The sequence below is a fragment of the Doryrhamphus excisus genome, linkage group LG22 (assembly GCF_037039965.1).
Source record: "Doryrhamphus excisus strain RoL-2023G ecotype Guam linkage group LG22, RoL_Dexc_Guam_v1.1, whole genome shotgun sequence".
NCBI lineage: Eukaryota > Metazoa > Chordata > Actinopteri > Syngnathiformes > Syngnathidae > Doryrhamphus > Doryrhamphus excisus.
Window position 1 is genome coordinate 4,657,256 of NC_136378.1, and position 15,967 is coordinate 4,673,222.

Below are 15,967 nucleotides of genomic sequence, written 5' to 3' on the forward strand. Positions count from 1 at the left end.
TCGGCCATCTCTATGTGGAGTTTGCATGTTCTCCCCGTGCATGCGTGGGTTTTCTCCGGGTACTCCGGTTTCCTCCCACATTCCAAAAAACATGCTAGGTTAATTGACGACTCCAAATTGTCCATAGGTATGAATGTGAGTGTGAATGGTTGTTTGTCTATATGTGCCAAACTGTGATTGACTGGCGACTCTTGCCCAACGAACGACAGCTGGGATAGGCTCCAGCAACCCTGTGACCCTTGTGAGGATAAACTGTAGAAAATTAAAGAATATTTATATGCATTTCTGCATTTAAAAACTCTAAAAAATGTCTGTAGCGGATTCATTGGATTACATTGTTATGGGAGAAAAATCGGTTTTGGTTAGGGTCGTACCTTCTGGAAGGGATTAACGATGCTAACCAAGGTTCCATTGTATTGCTAACATATGCTAGCCAATGATAGTGTAGATTTTGGGTGAAAAAGTGTCATTTGGAGCCAAGGAGAGACAGCACCTTTAATTTGAATGTGCTACAATGTCCTGATCGGAACCCTTAAAAGACTAAAAGAGTGTGTGTGTGTGTGTGTGTGTGTGCGTGTGTGTGCTTTGAAGCCTAAATAATGACCCTCTTCCTTCTCTCTTTGTAATCAGTTCCACATGCTATGTTTGCTTTCCACTCTTGCCTGAGCAGAAAAAGACCAAATTTAGAAGAAACATAAAATATGTCAGTTTTTTTAAGGCAAGGAATATATGCCCTCCACAAACACTCCTTCTTTCCTTACTTTCCCTCCACAATCTTTTTCTTCATCTCTGCTCCTCACATCCTCTTCCCAGCCCCCCCCCCCCCCCCAGCCCCCCACCCCTCTCTGTTTTAACTCCCCGTCGCTCTCAGTCTTTCCCAGACACACTCAGCAGGTCAGCGGTTGATGGCTCTCGGGGTCTTCTGACATCTGCCCCATCAGTCATGTGTGGAGGGGGAGGCCCCGCCCCCCCCCCAGTATACCATACAAGGTATGGGAGGAATGCACGGCGTGGAAGGCCATCTGCTTCATAAGGAGAACATGCAGAGGCCAGAGGGGTCCCACACTGACGCTGACCATGCTGATGATAGTTAGCGTTGACCTCCGTTGACGTCTCCCACGAAGGTACGACAACACAAACTCTTCTTTTCTACGTTTTGAAGCCGTCTGATGAGCGATGTGACACTCCTGCTTTATGCTGGGAATGTGTGGTGTGGTTTATGCAGGGGGTTAGCGTGCTGGCCTCCAGGGTTTTAATCCGTTTTGGGCATCTCTGTGTGGAGTTTGCATGTTATGAATGTTTGGTTCTTTGACTCTAACTCGTCTATAGATGTAACGTCTATAGGTTGCTTCTCATTAGGGTGAGGGGAAAGCTGGAACCTATCCCAGGCTCATCTTGATGAAAATAATGTCAATGTGCATGTCACGTGTATGGGAACAGAAACAGAAAGGGAAAGATAATATATCGATATAATACATTTTTTTGTAATATTATATGAATCTCTAATAAGATAATCATATTTTTTATTTAGGGCGGCACGGCGGTCGAGTGGTTAGCGCGCAGACCTCACAGCTAGGAAACCAGGGTTCAATTCCGGGTACTCCGGTTTCCTCCAACATTCCAAAAACATGCTAGGTTAATTGGCGACTCCAAATTGTCCATAGGTATGAATGTGAGTGTGAATGGTTGTTTGTCTATATGTGCCCTGTGATTGGCTGGCGACCAGTCCGGGGTGTACCCCGCTTCTCGCTCAAAGACAGCTGGGATAGGCTCCAGCACCCCCGTGACCCTTGTGAGGAAAAGCGGTACAAAATGAATGAATATTTTTTATTTAAATATTTATATCATGTTAAGTTACCCAGCATGCCTTGCGGGACATAACATTAACTGATTAGCGTCAGGGCTTGACTCTTCACTAGGAGGTTCTCAGATCTCCATGTGGACTTTACATGATTCCTCCCACAGTCCGTTTTATGTTCACTGAAGGCACCGATGGCTGGGATAGGCTCCTGCTTGCCCGTGACAATGAAATCTAAAATGAAATCCACAATGTAATTCATGTACAGCACATGCAGCATGTCTTTGGCTTGTACATAAACTATATATTCATAGCTAATATATGTGCATTCAGGTGATCCTGCAGAAACGCCGCCGGTCCACACGCCCCCCCAGAGGGATGACGGGGGAGTCCAGAGAGGTGAGATATTGACACACACACATTTGTATCGTAAGGTGTCATTGTAAGGTCACAGCGCCATGTAACTTCACAGCAGCCACTCGTGTCCTAAATTCATGATCTTGAGGAAGGAGGAGGGAATGCTTGATTTATTTAGTCAAACATCCCGATTGGGGAGGAGGGGGCTTTGAGAGGGGGGGTTGTACTGGGTTAACATGACTTTCACATGACCCACCACTCAACTCATACACTCACACATCAGTCCTCGGGGACCTACAGAGCATCATTCCCATGGTCCATGTCACACGGGAAGAACAGGGAATTCACATGGACATCTTTTAGGATGAAGCCTTTCTGCTTTTCTATTTTTTTAACACACGCAAGCAAAGATGCCATTTTACTTTGAACAAAATATTCCACTAATTCATCTCAATGTCTGTAATACGAACACTTCATCTTGCAAATAAACACTTCATTGTCATATCATTTACCATTTTTTCTTGAAAAAAAAATGTCATTATACAAGATTGGAGAGCTTCTCCTTTCAGTGCAGTAGTCAAGTTAAAAAAAGTATATAAAAGTAGAGTAAAAAAGACAATTTAACAAGATATATACAAGATATCCAAAATATACACATAGTATTGCACAGGAGCATATGCAGGAGCAGATATATTAATTTTAGTGGGTCATAGTGCAAATAATGACTGGTGTATAAAGATGAGTAAAGTCACATATAAGTGTATTGTAATGGGTTGTTAATAAATAAATATGATTGAGGTAGTAACACAGGCAGTGATGGAAATATTGCACATTTGCATTATGCTAATGAGCGGGTACGTTGTATGTCTGAGTTCAGGGTAGTGATGGCTCTTGGGAAGAAGCTGTTTCTAATAATATTACTTATTATAATGCTAAAATTGCTCATTGCCTAAAAGATTGTACCATTATTTTTTTCTTTCCTGAAGCTAAAGCTGATTGGATCATAACGACAACTATACTATTCTAACTTGTTACCCAAAAATCCTTATTACCTTTTTGACTTCATGTGTTTGGTAAAATCACATTTGATATAATTTTTTTTGTAATATTCACCGTCATTCTCCTAATTCTGACTGTATTCTTACATAAATCTCATAAAGTCATAAATATTTTCTTTCTTTCTGTGCCCCCCCCATTAATCCATCCTTATTTCATTCAATTAAGCATCATAGAATAATTAATAATCATGATTTAACTTAACAATTTAGATGTAAATACGGCATTTCTATCTCTTAGTGTGTGTATGTGTGTGTGTGTGTGTGTGTGTGTGTGTGTGTGTGTGTGACAGACACTTTGTATGACAAGCAAATGGTTTCCTGTGTGTGATTTACAGAACTGGGAGAGGAAATGACCATATAAGGAAATGTTTAGCTTCACAGAAGAGATAGCTCTCTGGCTGTTATCCAATCTGTATAAACACACACACACACGCACACACACACACACACACGTGATTTGCTTCCATCCCTAGCTTCATGACATGACGTTAGATTTGTAGCAGCCTTCACGTGCTGCTTGTTATTGTAGTTTTGAAACATGTATACATGGTTCTGTTCCACATGGGTTAGTGTGCTTTTCCATTAAGGTTGAAAAATTTACACCATTTTTCTGGTTAGCATTTGTTATTAATACGGCACGAGAGTCCAACGTCTTTGTTAGCAGCCTATTAGCATGCTCATAACATGGAAACAGGAAGCGGAAGTCAGCTCTGTCGCCATTCTGTCGCATTGACTCTGTAGTTCTTTGCTAACTAACACAATTTATTGAATTCAATAGTGCTTTTCTTTTGACCAAAATAAGCCACAATGGAGCCAAACAAAGTTGCAAGTGCCAGCATTTTCATGAAGAAGGTGAGAAACATTGAATTAAAAAAATAACGATGAAAAATGTGTTTTGTGGGAACAAAACAGACTGTTGGTGGCAAAGAACTACAGATTCAACTGCTGATGACATCATAGACGGGCAGCGGGGCTTCCTGTTTCCTTGTATTAGCATGTTAGTAGACAAGTATATTTCATCATGTGGGGGGCCCAGGGCAAACCTAGTCATTTGGGCCCTCTGCATCCTTAGCATGCTAACATGCTAACACCTAGCATAATAGCACAAAAAGTTTGTAGAATTGCCTACCTTTTCAAAATGCTAATGCTAAAAATGTTAGTATAATTATGTTAGCATGGTAACATTAACACTAACATGCGCTCACCATCTGCTCAAGTTCAAATTCATGAAAAATAAAAAAATGCTAGTATGCTCATGATAGCATGCTAGCAATGCTAACCATAATAATGTTAGCATCACACCTAGCATAATGGTGCTAGGTGTTCATATAGTGTATCTACTATTAGCATGCAAGCAATGCTAACAACATGTTAGCATGCACCTAACATGAAAATAGCAAAAAATGCTAGTATGCTGACGTTGGCATGTTAGTAGACAAGTATATTTCAGCATGTAGAGGCCCAGGGCAAACCTAGTCATTTGGGCCCTCTGCATCCTTAGCATGCTAACACGCTAACACCTAGCATAATGGCACAAAAAATTTTGTAGAAATTCTTACCTTTTCAAAATGCTAATGCTAAAAATGTTAGTATTATTATGTTAGTATGGTAACATTAACACTAACATGCGCTAACCGTCTGCTCAAATTCAAATTCATGAAAGAATGCTAGTATGCTCATGATAGCATGCTAGCAATGCTAACCATAATAATGTTAGCATCACACCTAGCATAATGGTGCTAGGTGTTCATATAGTGTATCTACTATTAGCATGCAAGCAATGCTAACAACATGTTAGCATGCACCTAACATGAAAATAGCAAAAAATGCTAGTATGCTGATGTTGGCATGTTAGTAGACAAGTATATTTCAGCATGTGGAGGCCCAGGGCAAACCTAGTCATTTGGGCCCTCTGCATCCTTAGCATGCTAACACGCTAACACCTAGCATAATAGCACAAAAAATTTGGTAGAAATTCCTACCTTTTCAAAATGCTAATGCTAAAAATGTTAGTATAATTATGTTAGCATGGTAACATGAACACTAACATGCGCTAACCGTCTGCTCAAATTCAAAATCATGAAAGAATGCTAGTATGCTCATGATAGCATGCTAGCAATGCTAACCATAATAATGTTAGCATCACACCTAGCATAATGGTGCTAGGTGTTCATATAGTGTATCTACTATTAGCATGCAAGCAATGCTAACAACATGTTAGCATGCACCTAACATGAAAATAGCAAAAAATGCTAGTATGCTGACGTTGGCATGTTAGTAGACAAGTATATTTCATCATGTGGAGGCCCAGGGCAAACCTAGTCATTTGGGCCCTCTGCATCCTTAGCATGCTAACACGCTAACACCTAGCATAATGGCACAAAAAATTTTGTAGAAATTCTTACCTTTTCAAAATGCTAATGCTAAAAATGTTAGTATTATTATGTTAGTATGGTAACATTAACACTAACATGCGCTAACCGTCTGCTCAAATTCAAATTCATAAAAGAATGCTAGTATGCTCATGATAGCATGCTAGCAATGCTAACCATAATAATGTTAGCATCACACCTAGCATAATGGTGCTAGGTGTTCATATAGTGTATCTACTATTAGCATGCAAGCAATGCTAACAACATGTTAGCATGCACCTAACATGAAAATAGCAAAAAATGCTAGTATGCTGACGTTGGCATGTTAGTAGACAAGTATATTTCAGCATGTGGAGGCCCAGGGCAAACCTAGTCATTTGGGCCCTCTGCATCCTTAGCATGCTAACACGCTAACACCTATACTAGCATTTTTTGCAATTTTTTGCTAGCATAATAGCACAAAAAAATTTGTAGAAATTCCTACCTTTTCAAAATGCTAATGCTAAAAATGTTAATAAGCTAAAGTATTATTATGTTAGCATGGTAACATTAACACTAACATGCGCTGCTCTAGTTCAAATTCATGAAAGTCATAAAAATGCTACTATGCTCATGATAGCAGGCTAGCAATGCTAAACATAATAATGTTAGCATCACACCTAGCATAATGGTGCTAGGTGTTCATATAGTGTATCTACTATTAGCATGCGAGCAATGCTAACAACATGTTAGCATGCACCTAACATGAAAATAGAAAAAAATGCTAGTATGCTGACGTTAGCATGTTAACACCAGACATGATAGCGCAATGTATCAGGTAAGCTAAATGTCCCAACAAGTGCTCTGACTAATTTTTTATGGAGTCATATGCACAAATACCAAAAATGTCTAAATCTTGCGATGCTAAAGAAAACTGTTAAACTGTTAGAAGGCCGTTTTGTGATAAAAAATACACAAAGAACACATTTGTACGCTAACTGGAAAAAGGTATGCAAACTGAGGTGTCTGCTAACCAAGGTTCCACTGTGGTTTTACACTGATTAGCATTAATGAGAAAGTCAGCTATACGTATAATGCAGTGGAAACTTTCAGATTCTTTCAATGCAAAAGTGGTCGCCCGTGTATGTCAATGTCGACTTAAACTTACACACAGGCTAACGTAAAAACATGGCCTACTGTGTGTGTGTGTGTGTGTGTGTGTGTGTGTGTGAGTGAGAGAGTGTCTTTCTTCTTAATAAGGACTTGTTGAGCCAGAGCATAGGGAGATGATGCCCTCCGCCTCCTTGCTGTTAAGTGTGACTAGAAAAGGGAATGTATGTACTACTAGCCAGCTGGAGGGTGTGTGTGTGTGTGGGGGTGGGTGGGGGTGGACAATCTATCTGTGGGAGTAATCACAGTCTGAAAGAGGGAATGTTTATCCAGTGCGCTGATCCCATTTTCCATGATCCCAAAAATAAAAAAGGCCAGCTAAGACCTTATATGGAACGACGGGAGACTTTCCATTCTAACAATGTCAGACTTTTCCCACATTGTTAGCTTCTAGAACGTTCATTATTATTATTATTATTACAACGTATATTTCAATGCTGTCTTCTTTTTATCAGGGGTTGCTATGGAGACCAAGCGATGCAGAACAAACGTGGGGCATGAGTCTGGTGAGGTGCTATTATGTATTTATTGTAAATGTCACCGCAAGCTTTGACCGTCATAGCATAGAAAACTCTTTCTACATACAGTTAGAGCTCCGTAGACATGAAATAACAACCCTATAATCATCTTTACATTGGTATCACCCCAGAGTTCCTTGTTGTTTTTTTTTGACTTCCTTTTCTGCTTTTCATCAATGTAACATTACTGCCACCTAGTGACCAGTTTTGAATAGCACATGAAAATGTGTTAAATACGCATATTAATAACCAGCAGCGTGATTTATTAATGTGAGATGTTTCAGATGGGATGTTCGTGCAGCCAAGAGGTGAGTATCAAACACACACACACACACTTTTGCCTTCAGAATGATTTTTGTGTCAAAGTAGTCCTTACTAGTCCTCCTAGTGTGTGTGTAATATGAGACGGACCAGCACTCAGCCCCACAGGAAGTTAGAATGATGCCGGTCTGTTAGAGTTCAAGTCATTTCCTGTTTATCCCTCCCATGTCAAAAGCGTGCTGGCAGTACTTTCCGTCTACCGCCGTCCGTCCCTGCGGCCCGCGGTGCAGTGCTGCATCTCTGGTCAGTTGCTAGTCTGAGATGAAGCACTGTAGCTCGGGACGGAGGACCCACACGCCCCGGTAACCCCGGTAACCCCGGTAACCCTGGTAACCCCGGTAACACCTGCCAGTCAAACGGGTGATGAGATTTTCATCTCCTCTCTCCTGGGGTCCAGTTTTCCCAGGAATCCCTTCGCCTGTCAAAAAGGGGATTCCTGGAAATACTGTTCTTAGGGGCGGGGCCAAGCAACAATTTCATCAGTGTTAAACTATGATTGAATTATTTTGATTCGTTTTTTTTTTAATGGTTCAATTATTTTGATGAGTATTAAACAATGATTGAATTATTTGTATTAGTTTTTTTAAATTTTTAATTGTTTTCATGACTTTAAACAATGATTGCATTATTTTATTAGTTTAAAATAAATTGTTGAATTATTACTATGAGTATTAAACAATGATTGGATTATTTTTTAGTATTTAAAAAATGTAAAATTATTTCTATGAGTATTAAACAATGATTGGATTATTTTATTAGTTTAAAATAAATTGTTGAATTATTATTATGAGTATTAAACAATGATTGGATTATTTTATTAGTTTAAAATAAATTGTTGAATTATTACTCTGAGTATTAAACAATGATTGGATTATTTTTTAGTATTTAAAAAATGTAAAATTATTTCTATGAGTATTAAAAAAAGATTGGATTATTCTATTAGTTTAAAATAAATTGTTGAATTATTACTATGAGTATTAAACAATGATTGGATTATTTTTTCGTATTCAAATTTTTTTTCATTATTTCTATGAGTATTAAACAATGATTGGATTATTTTATTAGTTTAAAATAAATTGTTGAATTATTACTATGAGTATTAAACAATGATTGGATTATTTTATTAGTTTAAAATAAATTGTTGAATTATTACTATGAGTATTAAACAATGATTGGATTACCTGTATTATAGTGTAGAAAATGCAAAATTATTTCCATGCATATTAAACAATGATTGGATTTTTTTTTAAATGTTACATTATTTTTACGAGTATTAATCAATGATTGGATTATTTTTATTCGTTTTTAAGTGATTGTTCAATTTTTTCCATGAGTATTAAACAATGACTAAATCATTTCCATGAATATAAAAACATTGCTAAATCATTGCCAATATTATTAAACAATCTTTGAATCATTTCCATGTATGAAGCAAGGATCAAATGATTCTATTAATAATGACATGAAACAATAATTGAATTGTGAGTGTGATATTGGGAGGCTGACCAAACAGAAATATGATAAAGATGTGCGACTGACACAGTCATGATGTAAAAGTGCTGATGGAAATATGATGTACTCTTATAATAATATTATAACAATAAATCCCACTAAGTTGTCTCGCATCTGTCTTTCTCTTTGTGTTATTTTGTATTTTCTGACTGTGTTTTAACATAAGCAGCTTTATGATTAGGAATAAAATAGAAAATAGTTTTTGGAGGCATCAGAGAATGTTCGACAAAAAAAATGAAAGACGGGAATGTGGTGGTGGTTGATCTTAGCTGCCATATCGTGTCTTTGGGAACGTCATGTTATCCGTTACAGTAAAGGTAACCTTAAACGTTTATTTATCCTTTAAAGCCGTATCAAATTATACTGCAAACTTGTGAATAAACAGCGGAAAGTGTGGAATACTTTCTTTGTCTGTTATGAATATCAAATATTCAAAGATACAAAATAATAATGCAAAACGGGCGACCCCCATCAAAACGGAAACTGCATATTCCACACAATGTTGCTAAAATATGCAAATAAGCTAATATCCGCATTGACACACAGTATGAACTTCCGTGTATTTCTTTTTTTGTCAATATTATGACAATAACGAAAGTAGCATTGATTCAAAATCATAAATTTGGTATAATGTTCATGAAACATGTTACTATTCGGTTTGTAATTAAAACACTTTACGGAACTATTGTTCTACATCATGTTTCCGCGGAAGGTAACGTGTGTTACTCCTGTGCTCGTGGTCTATCAACTAGCTTCTTCTTAAAACAATCTTCGTAGTTTTTCCTCTCAATACTATACCCTTATATCTATAAAATATAATAACTTTATTTCCATAATATTGTAACTTTACTCCCATAATATTATAACCTTTACGTAGATTGCAACGCCGAAGGCATACTTGGTATCTTTTCTTTTATGGAAGGCACAATACAGTATATGTTGTCTGTGTATGAACTGCACTGTCTGGTCATGGCCACAGGGTGGTGCTGTTTTAACTTCATTCAGTTCCACTGCCTATCGCCTATAGTAAGAGCATATTTCGGACATGATGTATAGTAATGCCTTTTTTAACATAATGTATCGTAAGGCATTTTTAGGACATGATGTATAGTAGGACTTTTTTTAGGACATGATGTATAGTAAGGCATTTTTTAGGACATGATGCATAGTAAGACTTTTTTAGGACATGATGTATAGTAAGGCATTTTTAGGACATGATGTATTGTAAGGCATATTTTGCATGTTTTGGACATGATGTATAGTGAGACATGTTTTTGGGCATAAGGTATAGTAAGGCATGTTTTTGGACATTATATATAGTAAGGCATTTTTGGGGTCATTACGTGGTAAGGCATTTTTTGCATGTTTTAGGACATGATATATAGTCAGGCATTTTTTGGACATAATATACAGGAAGACATTTTTTCATTTTTTTACTGACGTATAGTAAGGCTTTTTTCTGTACGTGGTGTAAAGTAAGGCTTTTTTTTGCATTTTTTGGACATGATGTATAGTAAGACTTTTTTGCATGTTTTTGGACATAAGGTATAAGCTAGTTGAAAAAAAAAACGACACACTACTTACGCTTTTTGTCAAAAATCACCAAATTCAAACACTGGAATTTTATGCCGTTTTTGGGTGCTTCTCAGGCCCCTGTTGAGTGTCTGTGAGGTTTCCCATGTTTTTTTTTTTTTTTTTTTTTTTTTTACCAAAAAGTGCATTAGAATTTAGTTGAAAAAAACTGAAAAAAAAAAACAACACAACTTACGTTTTTTGTCAAAAATCACCAAATTCAAACACTGGAATTTTATGCCGTTTTTGGGTGCTTCTCAGGCCCCTGTTGAGTGTGTGTGAGGTTTTCCCTGTTTTTTTTTTTTTACCAGAAAAGTGCATTAGCTGCAAGTTGAAAAAAACTGAAAAAAAATGACATACTTACGTTTTTTGTCAAAAATCACCAAATTCAAACACTGGCATTTTATGCCGTTTTTGGGTGCTTCTGGGGCCCCTGTTGAGTGTGTATGAGGTTTCCCTTGTATTTTTGACCAGAAAAGTTCATTTGAAGCACGTAATTGCTGCCTAATCCATTCCTCTATCCGTCAGCCCCTTTTATCTGGACCTGGAGAAATAGCAAAAAGTTACACTTGCACCTACACCGGGTATTGAACTTTGGGCCCCTGCAACATGAATCTACAGTGCTGGCAGTTGAGCAAACTAGTCCATTTGGACGATGACGCTGCTCCCGGATGGATGCTAACTTGCTAATTGGGTCAAATTATTAAGTTTCATTAATGTTCACGTTAAAGGTTAAATAACTGTTAATAAAGTTTATTTGAATCTGAATAAAATTTCTCTACCCACCCAACTATATGTGGTGTCTTAAGTTTTTCTTCTTTGCTTATTTTCTTTATTCTTGATTTGTTTATTTATTTTTCATCTTATTTTGTGTAGAAAAAATAGATATTTGACCAGTTTTTTGTGTGCAAAACCGGAACCAAAGTACTGAAAAAGTGTATTTTTTTTTTTAAAACCTCATCCTCACCCAGACCCCTATCTCCAGTGGCCCCCCTGGTCTATATCAGTCTGAAAGATTCCAGGCTGTATGATTGACATGTTAGTTGTTTTTTTTTCTGCTTCCAACATGTCGGCATGGAACATTTTTAATATATTTATGAACATTCAGTCATGGTTGACCTCACTTATAAATGTGTGTTCCGCCCTTTTAACCCCCCCCCCCACGCTCACCTAATGGGAGTGTTAAAAGCAAAAAAGGCCCACACCTTTGCAGGGTGTGTCACCCGTCAACTTCACTGACTAACAATTCAGCTATGAAGTTAAGTCAGTTGCGTAATCAGTGGATCACATTCACACGAAAATGAAATAATTCTAACAAAAATTGTTGACTGAACTGTATTAATATGATACAGTATATGAAATTATACCTACATCTTATGTTTAATGTAACATTTGACATTATTTTTGCTAATTCTACAATACAAAGAAATATGCGGAGGCACCTGCAGTACCGTCTTCATCCTGAGAAGGTGGGGGCGTGCTTTTACTATTGTACCTTCATTGAGGAAAAGCCGTTTTTTTTTTACAGCAGATGAATGAGTGAAATTTGTAGTGCAATAATACATAAGATATTACGGTAATAAGTCCAGACTTTGTGTCTATGATGGAAAGGAGCCTCGTCTGTGTCCTTGAACCTGCCACAGATGTCAAGCTGCCTTCCTCACCAGTTTGTCCAGGCGTGCAGCACATTCAAGACCACAAATCTTTTTTTCAGTTTGTAAAAAAATAAATAAATCAGTATACACTTTATTTAAAAGGTAATTTTTTAAACAAGATTTTTTCTCATTGAGAAACCGGTCCACCGATCCATTCCTTCATGCACACCAGTCACAGTAAACAGGATGTGGTTCCACACCTCTTATCCTGAGTCACTGCTGTGTGCATACACTAAGCATTCTTCAATGCTGCATGACTTGATTTCGCCATCGTTTTCTCAGTAAGAGACGTTCATGAACAGTTGTCGTTTTGAACGGCTCCTTAAGTGAATGATGAGAACAGATTCCCACTTGCAGATAAGAATGTGTCATTCTAATGCTGTAATCAATGAAACCGCTGACTATACACTTTATATGAACATTTTCACATTTCTCTTGTTGACACTGAAATTTCCAATTTTGTTTGAAAATTGAATGATTCACTTACAAGTTTGGACACAAACAATTGACTCATTCGCTCCTCTGATGATGGCTTTTCCTGGCACATACACCCGACAACGGGGTCAAAAGGTTGGGCTTTGCGAAAATATTTGATATAGGACAAAAAAAAAAAAAAAAGATACAGGACAGGGGTCTCAAAACACGCGGCCCACGGGCCAAATGTGGCCCGCAGGACACTAGTTTGAGGCCCCCGCCTTGATATGAAAGTTTAATGTTAGTGCGGCCCGCGCAAGTTTGATATGGATGCTGTATGGTATCATATACCCAGAAAAAATTATTACGTTTGATTAATGTTCATGTTAAAGGTTAAATAACTGTTAATAGTTATCCTCCCTATCCGTGTGGAAGTGGTAAGTTTTTGGCTATTTAAGTTTAAAGGAAATAACTTGAAGGCTACCGTTTAGGTCGCTAGCTCTCTAGTTTGCGAGTTAGCATGTGTCTCAAGACCCTGCAGTTGCGCAATATGTTGTAAATCAGGGGTCTCAAACATGCGGCCCACGGGCCAAATGTGGCCCACAAGACACTAGTTTGAGGCCCCCGCCTTGATATGAAAGTTTAATGTTAGTGCGGCCCGTGCAAGTTTGATATGGATGCTGTATGGTATCATGTACCCAGAAAAAATGATTACGTTTGATTAATGTTCATGTTAAAGGCTAAATAACTGTTAATAGTTATCCTCCCTATCCGCGTGGAAGTGGTAAGTTTTTGGCTATTTAAGTTGAAAGGAAATAACTTGAAGGCTACCGTTTAGGTCGCTAGCTCTCTAGTTTGCTAGTTAGCATGTGTCTCAAGACCCTGCAGTTGCGCAATATGTTGTAAATAAAAAGAGTATAAATGTGACTATAGTCGTGTTTTGTCATGTCTACAGGGCTCTAATAATGCTTTGGTAATTTTAATCTGAAAAAAATAATTTGTCTACCCACCAACTATATGTGGTTTCTTAAGTTTTTATTATTTGCCGTTTTATTATTATTTATTACTGATTGATTTTCTTTATTCTTGATTTATTTTTCATCTTATTTTGTGCAGAAAATAAAAATTAAGATATTTGAGAACAGAATATTTTATCAAAGCTTTTATTGTAGAAAATCAGAACCAAATCACTGAAAGTTTGTATATTTTTCTGTTTTTAATAAATGCGTTTTTTTGTTTTTTTTTTGGAAAACCTGATGCGGCCCAGCCTTGCCCAGACCCTAGCTCCAGTGGCCCCCAGGTAAATTGAGTTTGAGACCCCCGATATAGGATATTATCTTATGTACAGTCACTAATGCCTTAAAAACCCAGTCGTCTTCTATCACATTCTGTTCACCAAGTACAGTAAGCATACATAAGCATGCAGTTTCTTTTCAACTTTGAAGACTGGCTTCACAGGTTGTACTGGATTTCAACACGTTATGACAAGTTCCTTGGGAGGATTCACACATTAGTTCCACTTTAACCCACTGAAGTTTAGCTGAACTATGCAGTAGTTATACCCGTTATAAGATTTTTAAATAAAAATAAATGAATCATGGTTAATTGTGCTACTGAAGACTATTTGCTTGTATTAATATAACATGGTTGTATGGAATAGTGCTTCAAGTTATAATTATAGTCTTGAATATTGACCGTTCTATTAGGTTTAATTCGGCAAATCTCCATTCATAAAACCAAACTAAAGTCAGCAATATGGTCTTATACACGACTACTGGATCTTTATTAATGTGTGCATGCAAATTCTTTTGTGACTGAAATGGTGCAAACAAGCTGGTTCCCATCCCAACCTGTTCTTCTACATCATCCAGGTATGCGACTACTGGCTCTACCACTACCGGCATTGGGCGGGGTCTCCTTCCACCCTTGGTATCTTAAAGTTGGTCTACGGCAATGTGTCCTTAGGACACGGATGTCCAAAAATTCGGCCTGTATCACACGCACACACATATAACGGCTTAACCCCTTCTTATTTATCTGATCTGCTTTTACCATATCAACCCTGCGGTCCTCCGGCACCTTCCTTTTAACAATACCAAAACCCAGAACCAAAACCCACGGTGAGGCAGCATTTAGCCACTATGGCCCCCACCTGTGGAACAGCCTGCCGGAGAGACTCAGGACTGTGGAGACTGTTGATATTTTTAAAAAAAGATTAAAGACGCACCTTTTTAATCAGGCTTTTAACTCATATTTTTTTAACTTTTCTTTTGTTTTTATCTTTTTAGTCCTATTTTATGCTTAGTCTTCAGCTTTTAACTCTAGTGTTATGTTTTTATCTTTTTAGTCCTATTTTATGCTTAGTCTTCAGCTTTTAACTCCAGTGTTTGGTTTTTATCTTTTTAGTCCTATTTTTTTTGCTCTTGGTCTTCAGCTTTTAACTCTAGTGTTATGTTTTTATCTTTTTAGTCCTATTTTATGCTTAGTCTTCAGCTTTTAACTCGTGTTTTGTTTTTATCTTTTTAGTCCTATTTTATGCTTAGTCTTCAGCTTTTAACTCGTGTTTTGTTTTTATCTTTTTAGTCCTATTGTATACTCTTAGTCTTCAGCTTTTAACTCCAGTGTTTTGTTTTTATCTTTTTAGTCCTATTTTTTTTTGCTCTTGGTCTTCAGCTTTTAACTCTAGTGTTGTTTTTATGTTTTTAGTCCTATTTTATGCTCTTAGTCTTCAGCTTTTAACTCCAGTGTTTGGTTTTTATCTTTTTAGTCCTATTTTTTTGCTCTTGGTCTTCAGCTTTTAACTCTAGTGTTGTTTCTATCTCTTTAGTCCTATTTTATGCTCTTAGTCTTCAGTTTTTAACTCCAGTGTTTTGTTTTTATCTTTTTAGTCCTATTTTATGCTTAGTCTTCAGCTTTTAACTCGTGTTTTGTTTTTATCTTTTTAGTCCTATTTTTTTGCTCTTAATCTTCAGCTTTTAACTCCAGTGTTATGTTTTTATTTTTTTAGTCCTATTTTATGCTTAGTCTTGAGCTTTTAACTCCAGTGTTTGGTTTTTAACTTTTTAGTCCTATTGTATGCTCTTAGTCTTCAGCTTTTAACTCCAGTGTTTGGTTTTTATCTTTTTAGTCCTATTTTATGCTTAGTCTTCAGCTTTTAACTCCAGTGTTTCCTCAGGGGGGGTCCTCCACACTGGGGGCTGTGTCGGGTCTGCCATCCTTGGGTCCCTTCGACCGGGGTTCT